This window comes from Podarcis cretensis (assembly GCF_951804945.1).
Source record: "Podarcis cretensis genome assembly, chromosome: 11".
NCBI lineage: Eukaryota > Metazoa > Chordata > Lepidosauria > Squamata > Lacertidae > Podarcis > Podarcis cretensis.
Genome location: NC_137180.1, coordinates 2,729,863 through 2,734,903, shown reverse-complemented (window position 1 = coordinate 2,734,903; position 5,041 = coordinate 2,729,863).

The following is a 5,041-nucleotide window of genomic DNA, read 5'->3' as shown; positions in this document are numbered from 1 at the left end:
CTGGTGTGGCACAAAGAACCCCCATTTATGGTTTTCCTAAATCCAGCGGGATGTTTTGCTGTGTTCTCCCTCCCCTTTCTAATACAATTATGAGATTATAGCTTTACCCTTCAAAAAATAATAATCTGAAGGTTTTCAAAAGGAGCTAAAAATCAAAGGAAGTTAGTAGAACTTATCTGCAGTGTTTATGAGTAAAATGTCCATGTTTTTGGTGTATTCAAGGTTATCACCTAAACTTAAAATGCAAGGGTAAAGACTGATATGAATTTTTAAAAGAGTTTATTCTTCAGCTATAGTGGAAACGTGCAAGGTCTCCTTATGTCTAAGAAATTATTATGCAGAAATTACTGTATTTAATATTCCTTTGGATTTTCAACTCAATTTTACTTCAAAAATAAAAGAATGGTATCTACAAACTCATGATATGGAAAGAAGTGGAAATTTATAATATGAATGATAAAAGCATGGACCATTGAAGTGATCGCCAAATTGACAATGTATATACAGTAAAATGGGAAAGATGGGAGGTGAAAATAAAAGAATACTGAGAGAAATAGGCCGCTTAAGGTCTACTATACTGCATTTACAGTGAGAAAGGAATGAGGAATGCAACCTTTGTTGCAACAAAATGCTCTTAACTAGTACATGCAGTAACATTTGTTACAACACACTTTCCCTTCTTCAGAACAGTATATTAAGATTGCCAGGAAGAGACTGGCTTGAACTGAAATTCTGCTGTTTGTGACCCTGCATATTTTCCATATACTCCTTCCCCTCACACCTTACCCTACAACATTCCTCAGATGGAAATAGAGACATTTCTCACTCCCCTAACTGACCCTCCTTGACCCCCCCATTCCCTCCCCTCCCCGCATTTCCTATCAGAAGAAGGGCGAGTGGCGCCACCACGACACCTACAGCACACACGGCCTGCACTGTCCTGATTTTATTTTATTTTATTCTTCTTTAGTAGATTTACAAAAAGAACAACACACACCAATAAATAAATAAATTTTATAAATTTTTATATTAGATGTGGATGCACAAAGCATTTTTATTTTAAATCATGACTTTGTGCTCCATTCCATGCCCCCTTCCCCCCCCCGGCAGTCCTGCCCTCTGCTTGTCCCTTAGAGCTGGCGCATTACAGGGGGTGGGCCTCAGTGGCGCCAGCCTCTCTTCCTCCTTGCCTGCTCCAGCAACCGCTATGAGCTGCCCAAGGGAGGAGGCCAACAGCAGCGGCCATGGGGGAGGGGTTGCTCCCATGCAGTTGCTGCCACTGCAGCTCGGGACAAGCACTGGCTCATCCTCCTCTCCAAGCTCAGTGGCGGCGGCACGGCTGAGGAAATGGGGACATTCTGTGATCAAATCGGAAGCCAGGATGTCTTTCATAATTCTGAGGCTGTCCCTGGAAAATCGGGACCTTGGTAGGTATGACTACGTTAAATGCATGGACATGGATGTGTACATGAAGAGTTAGTCCAGTGGGCATATTTATTTTACTTAAAAAACTGACTAAAAGTGCAACAAATCCTTTGCTCTTCTGGATCACATGATAGACATACCAGCGCACACCAATGGAGACTGCTTCTGCCCTTTGGTGTACCACTTCTTGGAACTATTTTCAAAATAAACCGGGTCCTCCCTTAAAGAGGCCGTGTATTGAGGTGAGACCTGGACAACTGACACCCTGTGTTATGGGTGGGTACAATTGGTCAGCCACAATACCTGATTGGTGTTACGATATGAATGCAATGCAGCTGCAAAGTGCTAGCTTGAAAAGTAAACATGATGGGAATGTTGGAACTGCCCATGGGAATCAGAGGGGCAGTCTATTCACAGTGCGAAGCACCGGAATTAGCTCAGAGTGTAATATGAGCTCTTCCGTTTATTCCTATCCAGGAAGTGTTTGTCTCTTCACAGCTGGAGCTTGAAGAGAGCAGTCATGTTTTTTGTAATGCTGCAAAGACAGAAATAAAGGCATGTAAATACGTTTCTGTCTATCTCTTTCCCCTGCCCGGGGGGGGGGGGCAGGAAAGAGGGGTGTGTTCTTCTCACGTTTGAGAAGAATCGCAGATCGAGACCTTGCCTGCGCCTGCTGGGGAATGCAGCCAGGGAGGTCAACAGGGAATCAAGCCGGGTGCCTAGGATTGTTGCCAGTTCCTCTGATAAAGGGCTTGATATCCCGACAATTGGTAGGTCCCTTGAAGCTGGGTTCAAGCTGGCCAATGGGACACAGTCCAACCAGTTCAAGGGACCTATTTATGCCCATGCACGTGACCCAGATCTTCCTCTTTCAGCACATGCATTCGGAACACCCGCCCACCTCTCCCTGCTTTTAGGGCTTGCACTTGACCTTGCTATGCCGTCGTGTGTCATCTGTCGTTGGGACAGGGGCATGGCAGGAATTTCCCCCACTTGGCTGATTGGCTGTTGCCATTTGGGTTTCGCCTGCCACGTAGCAAATCGTCACAACTTGTAAGGTTGTGGATAGGCTGTGGTTCAGGTGACAGGGATGGGAGAATGCTCTTGCCATCCCTCTGTGAAGGGTATTCCATTAAAGGAATCCAGGGACTCAATGGTTTGTGCCCGTGCTTGAGTCCAGGGGAACATTTGGGTGGTGGAGTTAGCCTGTTCCTGGCTTTCTGCTTATCCAGGTGTTCACCCTAGGCTGATCTATGCTGGTGCCCTGGTTGCTAATCAGACCAGAGCCTATGCAACCAATCACTTTCTGTAATCAATAAAGTTGTGGCCTAAATTCTACCAAAAACCAAACCAAAATTTGAGTCATGTATGAATTTATTTAGGGGGGAGGTTTCTGGGTCTGAACACGCAAATGAATAACCCTCGCCATTGTGAAAGGTGAGCAGCAGCAAAATTGCTGTGCAAGCCTTAAACTGGTGCAGCAATTGGAGCAAGTGTGGGGCCGATGCCTTCAAGTGATGATAGCAGAGTGAGCTTAGAATCCAGTGGTTCTGAATCAGGCCTATGCCATCACTGCCATGAAAGCAACTGGGCCAGCTTGAGATCCAGTGAATTCTAGCTTGAGTCGGGCTGGCCCCCTCTTCTGCCTTCTTCTTCAGAAGGAAGCTTTTTCTAGCACATGTGGAGGCTGGTGGAGAACACCAGGGCAGGCAGAGGGACAGTTCCAGAGAGGTTTGGATTGCAGTGTAAAATGAAAAGCATTTTCTCCTTTTTTAAAAAAAGCATATGGATAAAATTGACCAGATCTCAATGTTTAGGTGTTTCTGGGCCCAGTTTAAAGGGCTGTTTTTGAATCATAAGGCCCCTTATGACTTTATGACTCAGGATCCCAATACCTTTCAGAGCACCTCTCTATACTGTATAGGTACTTATGTGGACCTCTCAGTCTTCACCTGAGGCTTGTCTCCCAAGGCAGAGGGCCTTTTTAGTTGTGGATCCCCATCAGTGGAATGCTCTTCTCTGGCAAGGCCCATCCTTTTGACACCAGGTTAAAACTTATCTTTTCTCCCACGCATCTGATAGCTGTGTGATGACTGGCTGATGAATGAAACAGTCTTGCTGCTGGAGTTAGTGTTGTTTTTCTGCTGGACTTCCTTGTGTGTTACTGGAATGGTTTTGTTGAAACATATTATTTTATATGTGATGCCATTTCACCTTTAAACCTTTTTATCAATTGCTTATAGACTCTTTTGTAGTAACCAAGAAGAGGAGGAGAATAATTTATCTCCCACCTTTTCATGACGTGTTGCATATTGTCATCCTCTTCCTTCATTCCCTTTCTCCGGGTACCCCAAGTCCGGACTTTGGACCCCTCCACCTTTTCACTCTTCTCCCTTGTTCTTCTGACATTGTCTGGGATGGTTAGGATACATCAGGTCACACCTCAGCCTGTCAGGACACGGCGCCTCCTTTGCCTTGCTGGGCCCATCGCTTCATTTCATCTGCAAAGAGGCTGGCGACGAGCTGGCCTCGTTAGACACAAATAACGACAGCAAAGCCAAAGGCAGCCGGCAGTTTCCTTCTCAGTTACCTGTCACATTCCCTTGCCTTTTCCTAAAGCAAGCAGTGCTTTTATTAACCCCGGTCAAGGCCAAGGCTGATGAAGACAGATACACATGTATAGACAACAAAGGCTTTGCCAAAGGCTTTGCTTTCGTTTTGTAACTGACCTGAAACACAGAGAACCTACGACCCATCCTCCCCTTCTCCTGCCCCCTTGGATCCCAGATCTCCTCCTGCTGAAACTCCTCCTACTTTTCTTAATTAACCAAAACCCCACTGCATGAGATCACTTGCTGCCTTTCAGGAGCGGCATTTTGGAAATTGTTCCAAAGAATTCTTGGCCTAGGCTTCTGCCTCCGATTAATTAATTAGTAGACAAATGCACTAGTCTTTGCTACAGTGTTTTCCACTGGCAATGACTTTTGCCTTTCTGTACCATACACACACACACAATAAATATATATCTAAGCCATCTTTCCAGACCATGTCCACCCAAGGTGGCAACAATACAACTGTACTACACACATATATAAACACCACCAAAATATAAAAATAGCAATACACTAAAATGTAAACCAGAATAAAACAATTTCCAGCCACAGCAGTAAAATTATCTAATAGCAGCCTATCAAACACATCAGTTGCGAGCCATTTTAAACAGTTTTTAAAGACTTTGAATACCGCACCAGAGTGCCCAGTCATCTAATTTTTAAAGATGAGCCTATGTTCAGGGCTTCCAATGGGTGGGCTCATATGGATGTGGGTGGCCCCTCAAATAGCCTGGCACTAAACCACTTAAGGCTTTAAAGGACAGAGCCAGCACTTCAAATTGGACCTGGAAATGCACTGGTAACCAGCAGAACCAGCACAGAACCACCAGTGTAATGTAATCTGACCACCTGGTCCAACTGAGCACTCTAGCAACCACTTTCCTGCACCAGCTGAAGTTTTCACATAGTCTTCAAAGGCAGCCCCATGTATGTAGTCTAGTATGGGTGTAACAAGGACATGTCTATCCACTACTAGGTCTACTTTTTCTAGGTTGGGTCACAGC